The sequence below is a fragment of the Dromiciops gliroides genome, chromosome 1 (genome assembly GCF_019393635.1).
Source record: "Dromiciops gliroides isolate mDroGli1 chromosome 1, mDroGli1.pri, whole genome shotgun sequence".
Lineage (NCBI taxonomy): Eukaryota > Metazoa > Chordata > Mammalia > Microbiotheria > Microbiotheriidae > Dromiciops > Dromiciops gliroides.
Genome location: NC_057861.1, coordinates 593,407,600 through 593,422,469, shown reverse-complemented (window position 1 = coordinate 593,422,469; position 14,870 = coordinate 593,407,600). Strand labels below are relative to the sequence as shown.

At 38.7% G+C, this 14,870-nt stretch overlaps 2 pseudogenes; one reads left to right on the top strand and one right to left on the bottom strand.

The window, feature by feature from the left end:
• Positions 1-565: 565 nt before the first annotated feature.
• On the bottom strand, positions 566-1,036 carry LOC122735944 (annotated as a pseudogene).
• Positions 1,037-12,874: 11,838 nt separating this feature from the next.
• LOC122752421 lies at positions 12,875-13,628 on the top strand (annotated as a pseudogene).
• Positions 13,629-14,870: the final 1,242 nt, after the last annotated feature.

The following is a 14,870-nucleotide window of genomic DNA, read 5'->3' as shown; positions in this document are numbered from 1 at the left end:
CTGGGAAGGATGTGGTTATTTTCAAGCAAGGCAATGATCTGATATAACTCTGAAGAACTTATAAAAATTGCAATATACCTACAGAGAAAGAACTTATGGTATCTGAAAACAGACTGAAACACATTTCTTTTTTTGATAATTCCTTAATCTGAAGTTTTGTTTTTATCTGTATTCTCTCACAACCTATCTAATGTAGAGTTGTTCTCCATGACTACTCATGTATAATTTATATTGAATTGCTTGAGTTCTTGAGGTGGGGGTGGGAAGGGAGGGAAGAAGAGAAGTTGGAACACAAAGTTTTTTTTTTTAATTGATGTCAAAATTTGCTTTTACATGTAATTTGGAAAATAAAATTCTAAGATTAATTAATTAAAATAAAATAAAATTCGATCCAGAGTGAATGTTGTTCTTCCTTATATTTCTGTATTCCTGGATCAACAACACTTGTGAATACAGATAGAAAGTTTAGCATTTACTTGGGGAAAAGAATGCCAAATGTGAAATGGAACTTCCCAGTACTTGTTTTTTCTCCTTTATTCTAAGATCATCTAAAGTGACAAGAAACTTTTGTTTTGTTTTGTTTTTTGTCATTGGTGGTTTATTTAACACAAATAAAAATGTACAAATTTTTACTCATTTTCTTCACTCCTCAGTCTAGTGTTTGGATTGGTAATCTTGATGGCTAGCTGAGCTGCTCTCTCAACTATGACTTTCTGATTCTTTGAGGAAACATTATGAGCAATTTCATCACAGTAAGATTTGTTGCACATCAGCAGCACTTCTAGCTCTTTGACGTTGTGCACCAGAAACTTCCTGAATCCACTAGGTAAAATGTGTTTTGTCTTCTTATTGCTTCCATAACCAGTATTGGGCATCAAGATCTGGCCCTTGAATCCTCTTTGCACTCTGATGCCAATGCCTCTTGGTTTACGCCAGTTTCTCCTATCTTGACATATCGGTCTGACTGGAGATGAATGAACTTCTTGGTCCTCTTCCTGACAATTTTGGGCTTCACAAGTGGTCTGAGAGCAGGCATGGTTCTGGTGAAGAGAGAGCTGCCCTCCTCAGGAAACACTGAGGAAAAAAATGTGACAAGAAACTTTAATAAAGGATTGACTGTGAAAGATTAAAAAAAAAGAAAGGAATGAGTCAGTGGGTTCTATTATTAAGGGGAGGGGAAGTGAGGAGTTCCAGTAGTCAAGGATGTGGTCTTTGATACTCAAATCAGAAAGCATCCTTGGTGATCAGCAGTTCACAGTTCAACACTTGATTAGGAGATATCTTGGTAAGGAGATTTCTCAAAAACAGGATAATTCGAAGATTCCTATAACCAGAGTTGGGGGAGAGCCAAAGACAATAAGACCATAACCAGGATATGTTCAGCCAGGTAGGTCTTTGAACATCATAGGGATGTCTCTTAAAGGTCTATAAACCACCATCACTGTGTAGTTCAGTATCTGCTTTAATGCTGGTATGAACTTAATTGGCTTCAAAGATACAAATTTTCCAGCTATGTTGACTCTGGTCACTGCAAAGCATTGTTGGTCAATGTAGCCAGTCCTCATAAGTTGTTCTGATCACCTGGATAAGTGGGGGGACTCAAGGGAAATCAAGGTATCCATTTTCACACTTCTTGACTCCATAAACATTTATTGAGTGCCTTCTCTGCTCTGTGTTGAGGCACATGGGAGTTGTACATAAGAGAATCAAAAGTGGATGCTGCTTGTTCTAGGGAAAGAAAACTGATTTGGCAGTCAGAAGACCTTGGTTCCATTCTTATCTCTTCCATTTAAAAGGTTCTGTGTTCCCTAAGGCAGGATTCTCAAAATTTGATGTCTCCGCAACCCTTTAAAGGGGTTCTTGAAGTCAAAATTATTTTTATAATAATACTAAGACATTTTAATTTCTAATATGGCAAATGTTGATTGATATAACCCACATAAACAAAAACTCTTTAGGAAGGTTCTCAGTAATGTTTAAGAGTATAAATGCCATACTCTCCATTTTTATTTGTATTTCAGCCAGTCAATATATGTATTTATTTACATGTCCTCTTTCAGCCCCATGTTGCCACTCTGGGGACCTCAGTGCTCTAGATTGGTGAGAGTTCTTCAAAACTAGGCAACTATTTGCTTTATGACCCTGCTCATCAACTCAGTGACTTTCTAGTCCAAAACATCTCCCTCCCTCCCTGCCTACTTCAATTTATCATTCCTCCTACGTTCATCCATCTTTATTAGAACGTAAAAACTCTTTTAACCTTTGAATCATTGTTGCTTGTCTTTCCTTCTTGAAGAGGACCAATGATGTCAGGAGGGTTATGTCTTGATTTGCAAGTGAACTGGATTTAAGTGAGGCAGAACTGTGCAGTCATCAGCCACGCTCTCTACTCCAGGGTCATCTGAGTCCAGTGATAAGACATAGGTCAGGACAACTGGAGATAGCCCCAAATGCAGTGGGGAGACCTTGGATGAATCACCAGTGCCATGAACATAGGAAAAACCCAATAAATGTTTCTACTGGCTCCATCTCATTCCCAAATTAGGAGTACTTTATTCAATTGGCAATCAGTGTATTACATAAATCTTCATGGAGCCTCTAATCATGGAGATTGCTGAATGCATACCTAAGGAAATATATCTTGTTCCTAGGAGAAGCACGTTGAAAAGAATACTGTTGAAAAGAAGTAGGGGCTACTAGGTGGTGCAGTGGATAAAGCACTGGCCCTGGATTCAGGAGGACCTGAGTTCAAATCCGGCCTCAGACACTTGACACTTACTAGCTGTGTGACCCTGGGCATATCACTTAACCCTCATTGCCCCCCAAAAAGGCAAAGAAGAAAAAAAGAGGCTAAATATCTTGGACTCTGAGTTCTGTGGTCTCAGCTTTGACAGAAACATGATATGTGAATTTGGGCATGTGACTACACCTCTCTAGGTCTTAATTTTCTCATCTGGAAAATGAGAAGTTTGAATAAGAATGTTGCTAAGATCTCTTCTAGCTCCAACATTTTCTGGTTACCTTTCTTCCACTTTAAAAACAAAACAAAACAAAGGATTGAGAGAAAACATGTGCTAGCCAGTCTGTCATCTAGACACCTGGATGCCATTTTTCTGGATGCCATTTGGACATGCCATAGTACTTGTGGGGTCCAAAGAGTAGGGAGCAGGGTGGTACAGTGGAAAGAATGGTGGATTTGAAGTCAGATAACTGGGGTTCAAATCTCAGTTCAACAGCTGAGAGGAACCAGTGGGACCTTGAAAAAGTTATTCCATATTTCTTGGGCTTCAGTTTCCTAACCCATAGAATCAGGGAGTTGGGCTAGATAATCTTTGTGGTTCCTCCCTGATAATCTTTCCAGGGAGACAGACCAGATCTGGTTGCATAGAAGCCACAAGGGAAGAAAATTGTACTTTCTTTATACAGATAACTGTTTCTTAGAACAAATGGTCTCTGATGTGTCTCCAGGGCTCAGAGAATAAGAAAGGTCTGGGAGCCTTTGCCCACAATTCCAGCTCCTGGGGGTATATTAAATGGAGTTGTCACCTTTGGTTCAAGTTGCCTTGGACATCAGCTGTTGACTTGCCCATGACAAATGCTCTCTGTGGGAGATACTGACAGCTTGATGCAGCCCTGGGCTCTTTACCTTTGCTGTGGATAAGAGGTGGTTTTACCCTTATTGGAACCAGTTCAGTTCTGAATGCATCTTCAGGGCAGAGTTGCTTCTGAGTTTTAGAAATGTAGCCAAACTGTGCTGTCACTGATCTGCTTTGGGAGCTGACTGAAGTAAGATTTTTGCTGCTGACTCTCGAGAGAATGTTAACAGGAGAGAACAGCCCTACAGCACCCCCAAAGCTAAGAGTCTAAAGCCTTTCCTCTGTACTTTGAGTTGTCCTTGAACTTCTACCTTGCAATTCAATTCAATTCAGTGATTAACATGGAAATATTCCTTGCCCTCAATAGTGATTAAATTCTTTGGGGTGTGCCATCCAACATATAAACAGATAAATAAATCTAAGATAATTTAAGGTGAATGAAAATCATAAATAGGGAGGATCATGAAAGGCTTCATGTAGGAGGGGGTCACTTTAACTGAGGACTCAAGGAAACTATGGTCTCTAAGAGACAAACATGAAAAGGGATTACATCTCAGCCACTGACGATGATCTGTTGAAAGCAGAGAGAGAAGGGGTTGAATATGAAGTTTGAGGAAAAGTTGGTAAGCCAGTATGGCTCTAATGTAGAGTGGGTTATGAAATAAGTCTAGAGAGGCAGATGGAAGCCAGCTCATAGATTTAAATTTGGAAGGGCAATCAGAGGTCATCTTGTCCAAGCACCTCACTTAACAGATGAGGAAAAAGGCCCAGGATAAATGATGTGTCCAAAATCACAGAAATTACCAGAGCAGAGTATTTGGACCCAGATCTCTTGCCTCTAGGCACCATGCCCATTCCACTACCTCATGGGTTATGGAGGACTTTATTTGCTGGCTCAGGGGTTTGTATTTTATTCCAGAGGCAAAAACCCTACTGAAGATCTTTGAACATGGAAATGACACAGTCAGAACTATATCTCAGGAATATTTATTAAGCAGCTGTGTGGAGGGATAGTTTAAGAGAGGAGAGGCAAGAACAGAGAGACCAATTAAAAGGGCTGCGAAAGGAGTCATGGTGAGAGGAAATGAAGGCAAAAATGAATGTAGTGTGCATTATTTTAGGTGAAAGGTAATAAAGGATGAAAATGAGGGGAGTATCCATGTAATCAAAAAAGAAGGGGATAGATACAAAGGAGGATTTTGAGGTTTAACAAAACTTGGAAAATATGGAAGGTGAGGAGAAGGAAGATTCAAGGATGACTCCAAGGGTTGTGAAACTGAATGACTGCAACGCTGGTTGTACCTTCAACAGAAATAGAATAGTTACAAGGAGGGGCATATTTAGGTAATGTGTTTTGTTTTGAACATGTTGAGCTCAAGATGTGATGGGACATCCAGATGGAGCTATACTGCAGGCAATTGGTATGTGGGACTGGAGAACAAGAGACAATTAAGGGCATGAATATATAGATTTGGGAGCATCTGCATAGAGATAATAATTGAACCCAAGGGGAACTGATAAGATCACTGAGAGAGAGTGTTTGGAGAAAGGAGAGGAGGGCTCAGGAGAGCTTTTGGTGACAGCTACACTTAGTGAGTGGAAGATAGATGGAAATCCAGCAAAAGGGATTGAAAAGGAACACAGACTGGTAGGAAAGAAAACCAAGAGAAAGCAGTGTCACAGGACCCAATGAAGGGGAGGGTCCTACATGAAAAAAAAGGATGGTTGACTGTTCAGAGCCTCCTAGATCAAGAAGAATAACTGAGAAAACACCCTCTTATATTCTTTCTGTTCCTCTAGTAAGGAGAGTGACCTTTAAATTGGAAATGACACAGTTATATTGGTTAGCAGGTAGTTGTTACCCCCCCCAAAAAGTAAGCATAAACAATGAGACAGTAAGGCCATAGAAGAGTATGCCTAGATACCCTTATTGAATTCAGTCACCAGCCCAGATGAAACTGCGTCTTTAGATACTGAATTGATGTTGTCAGTGGTGGTAGAAAGATCCTGAGGTGAGAAGTACCACAGGAACAGAAAAGTCAGATATTCTTTTTTTTTTTTTTAAAGAATATGGTCTATAAATAATAGGCCAAAGAGTTTGACTGATTCCAAAGACAATTTTAGAATGGACCATTAAAAAGATAGATTGTTACTGTACCTCTCTTAAAGAAAACAGTGATAACAATGAGACAACATGCCTTCATCAAGAATAAGCCATATTAGACTAGCCATGCTTTATTTTTTTGGGTCAGATTTCCAGAAAGCTGAAGATAGTTTATCTAAAATTTAGCAAAGTGTTTGATGGATTTTTGCAAGCAAATGGATTTTAGCAAAGCATTTGATTAAAAAAAAATCACATGCTCTCCTAATGGAAAAGTTGGAGAGATGTGGGCTAATTTGTATCATTTTATTTGTTTATTAATTTTGTTTATTCTGACTAAAACATTTGAGCATTTCCACACACATAGTAGAAGCCACAAATCTCTAGCATGTATCACATTTTTAAAAGTACATAACAAATTCAAGCTATTATTTTCAAAGCTATACTCATTGCCTGTGCTTCCTTTTAAACTTCTTTTCATTCTCAACTCTGTATCAGAAAATATTTCAGTAACCATCTTTGCTTTCTTTTTCTTTTTGGTGTTTTACTATTAAGGGAGAAAGGGAAAAGGAGTGATCATCAAATATGAGCCACTCTGCCAGGACAAATATTATTTCATTTCATTCTCACAACAACCTTGTGAGGTAGGTGTTATTATTATCACCCTTTTAGAGTTGAGGAAACTGAGGCAGAGATTAAGTAATTTTCCCAGGGACACACAGCTAGTAAGTGTTTTGTTTTGTTTTTTTGCATTAGGCTATCTTTTATTTGTTAAAGTTAATAAACATTTTTATTTGAAGTTTTGAGTTCCAAATTCTACCCCTTCTTCCCCTCCCCAATTCCTAAATGTTTGGAACTGGATTTGAATTACAGGTTTCCTCACTCCAGGCCCAGTACTCTATTTATGGCATTGCAAGAAAGTTTCAAAAAGTTCCTGGAGAATGGTGGACTAAATGGGACAAAGAAAAAAGATGATGATGTAGAAGACCTAGAATAAGCTAAAGAGTCAGATATGGAAGAAGATGATGATCTTCTTCATGACTATGAAACTATAAAGGGGAGAACTGAGTTGCTATATCCCCCAAATTAGAACCAAATTGAGAAAAAGAAAAGAAATAAACCTCGTAACAAATAGGTGTAGTTAAAAAACAAAAGCCAAAACAAACAAATCCACATATTTGTTATATCTGAAAAATCTGACATTGTATCTCAATCATGCCTCTGACTGGAGGTGAGTAACATGCTTCTTCAGTGTTCTTCAATGGGGCAGTTAGGTAGTGCAGTGGATAGAGCACTGGCCTTGAGGAAGTTGGGAGGACCTGAGTTCAAATTTCACTAGCTGTGTGACCCTGGGCAAGTTACTTAACCACAACTGCATTAAACATCTGTGGCCATCTCCAGTTGTCCTGATATATATCTTACCACTGGTCCCAGATGGCTCTGGAGGAGAGAGTGAGGCTAGTGATTTTGCACAGCCCTCTATCACTTAAATCCAATACACTGCAAGTCACAACATCATCTTGTGATGTCATGGTCCTCTTTGAGAATTAAGAACAAACAACAAAAATGGTCTTGTGGTTTTATAGTTGACCACTGAATTGATCAAAGTTCTCAAGTATTTCAAAAATGTTTTTCTTTACAATTCTGCTATAAATTAATGTTTTTTTTCTTTCTCTTGGTTCTGCTCATTTACTCTGCAACAGTTCATACTTCTTCTCAGGTATTTCTGAAACCTCTCCCTTCTTCATTTCTTATAGTGTAATAATTTCCCATTGTATCCACATAGCATAAGTTTTTCAGTCATTCACCAAATGATAGGCACTTGCTTCATTTCCACTTCTTTGCTAGACTAAAAAGTCATGCTATAAATATTTTTCCACCTATGGTTCCTTTTTTTCTTTGTTTGCTCTCTTAGGTGTAACAATTGGAATGAGGCCACCTGCTGGAGATTTACTGTAGCAAAGCTCTGGCATAAGGAGAAGGGGTCTGAGGACAAGACATCTGGCTCTTTGGTGTCAGGAAGTGATGTTTGCTTGTGGGAGGAAGAGGAGGCAAGGCTGGTGCCCTCACTCTCTTTCCTCAGGACTCTGATAGATATATGAATCTAGGCCTTTCTCTTTCTTTTCACCAAATTCTTATTTTCCTTTAATAAATGCTTAAAAGTCTAACTCTTGCTTATAATTTATTATAATGAATGGTGACCATTCATTAGATTAGCTAGAATTTTAGCCCCTTACATAGGGGAATATGTCCAGGAGTAATATATGTGGGCATATATATATTATGCACAATTTAGTGACTTTTTGCTACAGTGCTACAACTCTTTTCAAAGTGGCTGAGCCAATCTACCTCTCTACCAATAGCCTTTTCTTTTTTCTTTTTTAAACAAAAGTATTTTATTTTTTTCCAGTTACCTGTAAGGCTAGTTTTCAACATTTGTTTTCATAGGATTTTAGTTCCAATTTTTTTCTCCTGCCCTCCCTTCACTCCTTCCTCCCCAAGGTGGAAAGCAATCTGATGTAGTTTATATATGTACAATCACATTAAACATATTTCTGCATTAGTCATATTGTGAAAGAAGAATCAGAGCACAAGGGAAAAATCTCAAAAAGAAGGAAAAAAACCAATGGCCCAAAAGTAGAAACAGTATGGTTCAATATGCATTCATAGTCCACAGTTCTTTTTTCTGGATGTTGAGAACATTTTCTATAATGAGTTCTTTGAAGTTGTTTTGGATCATTGCACTGCTGAGAAGAGCCAAGTCTATCACCATTGTTTATCACACAATGTTCCTGATACTATATATAATGTTCTCCTGCTTTTGCTCCTCTCAGTCAGCATCAGTTCATGTGAGTCCTTCCAGTTTTCTCTGAACTCCTCCTGCTCATCGTTTCTTACAGCACAATATGCCTTTTTCTTTCACATTCCCTCTAATAACTATAATTTTCTTTTTTGTTACTTTTTTTCTTTACAATGAGTATAAGATGAAACATCTGAGTTATTTTAATTTCTATGTATCTTATTATTAGAGACTTGGAACATTTTTTTTCCATATGGACTTTGAAAGTATGGATTTTCTCCATTTTCCTCCATTTCCTGACTGTTCATATCTTTTGACTATATATCTTTTTGGGAGTGGCTCTTATTCCTATGTATTTGAATCAATTCTATATATTTCTTAGCTATAGGACTTTTATTTTTATTTTATTTTTGGTGGGGTGGGGCAATGAGGGTTAAGTGACTTGCCCAGGGTCACACAGCTAGTAAGTGTCAAGTGTCTGAGGCTGTATTTGAACTCAGGTCCTCCTGAATCCAGGGCTGGTGCTTTATCCACTGTGCCACCTACCTGCCCCTAGATATATGACTTTTAGTAGGAAAACTTGATGAAAGATTTCCCTCATATTTAACTGTTTCCCTTCTAATTTTATATTAATTGCCTTCATGAAGAATTTCTTTAATTTTATGTAATCAAAATGGTCTATTTTGTCTCTGATGATCTTTTCTATCCCCTTTTTCATTGAGAACCCACCTTATATCCAAACTTGAAAAAGATATCTTTGTCCTTGCTCCTCTAACTTATTTATAATATGACCTTTTCATATCTGGTTCATGTATCTATCTGGAACTTATTGTTTTATATGGTGTGAGATGTTGGTTTAAGCCTAATTTCTGCTGGTTGACTTTCCTGTTTTCCCAGCAGTTTTTGTGTAATAATAGTAAGTCTTTACCCCAATAGTTGTTGTCATTGTGTTACTGAACATTCTGTTACTATGTTAATTTGTTATTTACATTGTATATCTAATATGTTCCAATGATCCATTTTTCTGTTTTTTAAGTTGGTGCCAAATACTGATTGTTGCTTTGTAGGATAATTTACGGTCTGATACTACAAGGGGCCTTTTACCTTCCTGCTTGTTTTCATTATTTTTCTTGGAGAGCCTTAACTTTATGTTCTCCCAAATAAATTTTGTTAATGTCTTTTCTAGTGAAGATGACCTGTTCATTGTTTGAATGCTTTAACACTGAATAATTAAGCTACTTTGGGTAGTATTGTCATATTTATTATGTTGGAATGTATTAACTATCAACAAATAATATCTCTCATATTATTTAGTTCTGTCTTGATTTCTGTAAATAGTTTTCTGTAGTTGTATCAGCATAGGTCATGTGTCTCTTGGTAGATGAACTCCCAAATAAATTTGATTTGATAGTATAAATATGTGGATTTGAAACTGCTTTGACTTATTGGACTCAAATAATAGTTGGTAATGGTTCAACATTAATCTGAGAGGAGGTCTCTGGTAGAGTGCTCCAGGAAACTGTGCTAGGCCCTGTGATTTTTCACATTTTTATGAGTGATTTGGATAAATGCAAAGATGGCATTTTAAAAATCATATTTATAGTCAACACAAAGCTATTACAAGTTTCTAACACTCTGGATTAGGTGGTCAAGATTCCAAAGTTTTTGACCAATTAGCTGGGCTAAATCCAGTAAGGTGAAAATTGGTAGGGATGTAATGTTTTGCATTGGATTTTTTTTTTTTTTTTTTTTGCTGGGCAATTGGGGTTGACTTGCCCAGGGTCACACAGCTAGTAAGTGTCAAGTGTCTGAGGCTGGATTTGAACTCAGGTCCTCCTGACTCCAGGGTCAGTGCTCTATTCACTGTGCCACCTAGCTGCCCCTGCATTGGATTTTTAAAAAATCAACATCACGAGTACAAGATGGGGAGACATAGTTAGGGAGTAGTTTGTTGGTGGGAAAAAATCTTGGAAATTTATAGCACTGAAAGCTGAATATGAGATAGCAATGTGATATGACATTCAAAGAAGCTAATGGGTTCTTGGGCTGCATTAACAGACACATAGTTTTCAGGAATAAGGAGCTGATATTTCCAGTGTACTTTGCCCTTGTGGGACCTCATTTGAAGTATTGTGTTCAGTTCTGGGCACCAGTATTTTAGAAGGTTATTGATAAGTTGGAAAGTATCCAAATGAAGGCCAGTAGGATGATAAAGGGACTTGAGTCCATGCCACATGAAGATTGACTGAAGGGACTGGGCAGAGTTAATAAAATGCATATTTATTTCTTATCTTTTGTTTTCACATTGCCAGCATTTTAAAATATATCCCTTCCTCTTCCTTAACCAAAGAATCATCTTTTGTAACAAAGAATGTTTTTAAAAGAGAGTGGAAAACAGGCTAGCCAAACTAACCAATATATCAACTGAGTCTGATAATATATGCAGTGTTCTACACCTATACTTCCTCACCTCTGCAAAGAAAGAAGGGAAGAACATTTTCTTATACTTAGGGCCAAGTTTTATAATTGTCATTACACAGTGGCAGATTTCTTTTTGTTATCCTTTCCATTTTAATTCCCCAAATCACTATGTATATTATTTCCAGGTTCTGCTTACTTCATTCTGCATCATTTCATAAAGGACTTCCCAGGTTTCTTTTGGTTTTTCATATTCCTTATTTCTTATTCTTATGGAACATTACAATATTATAACGTGAATTTAAGTAATTTTCTAATTTATTCGCATCTACTTTATTTTTAGTTCTTTGCTAATACAAAAATGGTATGAATATTTGGGTGCATATGAAATCTTTCCCTCTTTGGCCTTTTTAGTAAATATACCGAAGCAGTAGGATAGTAATAGTAAAAGATATTTTATTAGCTTTTTAAAAATGTAATTCGCATTTGTTTACCAGAATGGTTGACCAATTCACAGTTCTATCAACAATGCATCTATCAGTAATCTGTCTTTCTACAGTCCTTCATGTTATTATTTCTACATTTTGTCATATTTTTCACCTTTCAAGTGATGAGGTAAGAGTTCAGACCAACTCTTAAAATATTATAATTTTGTCAGTATGATCAGTTTACCAGAAGGAAGTTGCCAGAAGACTCTGGACTCAGTGATACATCAGGAAATAATGAACCTCACAAAAGATGTTGCTCAATGATAGTGGCAAAGGGATAGTCTAGAAATAGCAGGAAGAAGAAAAAAATATGATTACTTCTCTTTTGTTCCAGTGCATTGGAAAAACATGAGAGGAAATAAATGCAATACTGGTAAGGGTAGCCAGGGATGGAATATTTTCTTTGGAGAGCCAAGTTTCTGTGAGTAACAGAAAATAGAAAGAATAAAATGAAGAGATCTCTGACTAAGGACTTTTTATTCAATATATAGAGTAGATTCCAGAAGAAATTATAGAAAGGAAGAATGTTTAAGAATATGCATTGTCAAAGGATGAGACTCTAGTTATTTATGAAAGAAGAGAGAGGTGTGTGGGGTAGACATCTTCACTTCATAAAACATTGTCTCTGACTCACAGGGGAGAAGGGGAACAGAAGGTATGTCAACCATTATAGGATAGGGAAAATGACCAATTTTTCTAGCATCTACATTTCTAGATTCTATAAGGACTGATCATGGCATTCAGTTTAGAGGCAGCAGCATCAATTTCCACAGCTTATCACTCCAAAGACAACTACGGGGGTGTAGAAAGCAATGGTGACATCAGAAGTTCTGCCCTAGTGAGAGCAACATGGAATGATAAGAGTGCTGGATTTCTGAGGCAGCAAGCCTACCTTAAATTCCTGGCCACTTAACCTCAGCCTCAGTTCTTCATCTTTAAAATGAAAGAACTGGACTAAACAAACTCTAAGATCACTTCCGCTTTAAATTTATACTCCTACGGTTTCAAATCTTGTCAATAAATTCTGCGCTCAGGTCAAATGGACTTGTCTGAAGTCATGCTTGCCACTACCTCTGTAGCCTCATTACAAAATGGTAGGGGAGGAGAAAGATCCAGGAGATTTTCCACACATATATCACTCACTTAGCTCTCAATCTGTTTCCCTAGAAGCACAGACCTTGAGAATCTTTGGTGACCTAGGACAAACGATCTCTGATGATTGAAATTTTAGAAGGATGGCTGGTTCTGGCGACTGGCGACTTGGGCCGTGGTAAGGGGTCCGTCACCTGGCCGCAGCGTGCAGCATCATCAACAGAGGCAGAAGGGCACTGCAAGGCGGGATGGGGAAGGGGTGCCCTCGAGGCAGAAGGGGCGCAGAGTGGCGTGAGGCGGCCCAGGAGGGAGGCCGCGGGAGAGGGCACCTCGGTCCTCCTCCCTACCGCCCACAGCGGAGCATCCTGGGCCGGCCAAGATGGACTTCCACCATTCCGCGACCAGCCCTATCAAGTGCTTCATAACGAAGAGAATCACCCCGAGTCCCCGGCCGTGGAGCAGCCCTCCATGTCCGTGCAAATCACCCCCTTGACGCCGCCGGCTTCGCCCCCAGCCTCTGGCCTGGCTTCCCTGAATGGAGCCCCTCCCCGCCACCCTACGCCCGGGCCCCGCCCGCGCCGAGACCACCTCGGAAAAGCGGAAGAATCCAGTAAGCCCTTCCCGGGGCCGCCCCACTACGACAAAGCGGAGCGGGCCAAGGCCGAGGCCCTGGCTGCCAGCACCGCCGCTTCCAGGAGCCCTCCCTGGAGAGAAGATGACTATCGTCCCAGAGAGGACTTCGCCGCCTCAGACCCCGACCAGCTGCTGGTGGGCAACGATGGCATCTTCATGGGAGCCTTCTTCAAGACCTTCATCTTCAACTGGGTTGGGTTTTGCTTATCTTTCTCCACCACCGACTCCATCGCAGGCAGGTACGGTGCCTTGTATGGATTCAGCTTCTCCTCGACCACGCGGATCCTTATCATACGGTTTTCTGATTATTTCCCTGGGTACTTCAACGGGCAGTACTAGCTTTGGTGGCTGTTCCTTTCGGCTTCCTGCTTTTCTTCGGAGGAATTTACAGTTACCTCAAAGTCAGGAACGTGTCCGAACATGTTCTTTCAACAGAACGACCTGTATCTTCTCTAATTAAGAGATGCCTCGGGCCGGTCATTTGTTTCCTCTACAGCTGAAATCTCCAGATGATCAGTAATTCTCCAACTTAATGGGATAGAAGACTACTAATAATAGAAGATGGAAGAAATAGCGGCTTCAAAATAAATGACTGGGTGGTTTATACGTCAATTTCAGTTTTGTTAATTGTCTTAAACGTTTTATCTTTTGGTTTTTGCTTTGTTTGGCCTGTTTGCTTAGGTAAAAGGGAGACCTGACATGAAATACCATGGTATAAATGACAGAGGAAGAATGAAGTAAGACTTTTGTTAATAAGTCTGAGTTATGCTAAAATGAATGTGGAGCCTTTATGTGTAACTGTTGTTAATCTTATGATGGAATGGTAATCATATCGTATATATAAAATACTTGTTAATGCAAAATAAAATAAAATAAAATAAATTTAGAAGGACTCTGGTTGCCTTGGGTCCAGGCCTTCTACTGCCTTTTATTCTCTGATGCTCCAAGATCTCTTATTATGAAATATCTCAGGCAGCACCTTAACCATAGTGGGTCTCAATTTTCTCTTTTATAAATTGTAACATATTATAACCTGGTTCTTAGGCATTGTAGAATAAAGCAGCTGGGGGAAGAGGAAGGAAAGAGGGGGGGGGTGGAGAGAGAGAGAGAACATGAGTGCACATGAACTAAGTTGATGAGACCATGATAAGTCTGTGGGCTAAATCTTCAGGTGGGTCAGTTAAACATTGATTTAATACATGGCTTTTATTTGAAGAATATGCATTATCTCCTCAATGCTCATAAGGCTCATTTAATCTAGGAAACTCAAATAAAAATCAACAAGTCCCCGCCATTCCCCCTTAAGGCTTACATTCTATTAGGTGAAAACAACATGTATATCCACAAGTAAATGTAGAAAATGTAAAGTAAATACAAGGAAATTTTGTAGGGATGAACGACAATACTTGAGGTGAGGCTATTTTTCCCTTTCTTTGCTTAGTGATCACATTAGCTCCCATGGATTCAATTATAATATCTATTCATATGATTCTCAGATCTATTTGCCCAACCCTAACATCTTTCTTGACCTCCCAGTCTTATATCTCTGTCTACTGTAAATCTTGAACTAGATGTCCTCTAGATATCTTCAACTCAATATTTTCTTTTTTTAAAAAATGCAATAAACATTTTTATTTATAGTTTGGGGTTACAGTTCTTATCCCTCCTTCCCTCCCTTCCTTTTCCCCTCCCTGAGGCAGTAAGCAGATATAGGTTATACATATACAATTATGTAAAACATT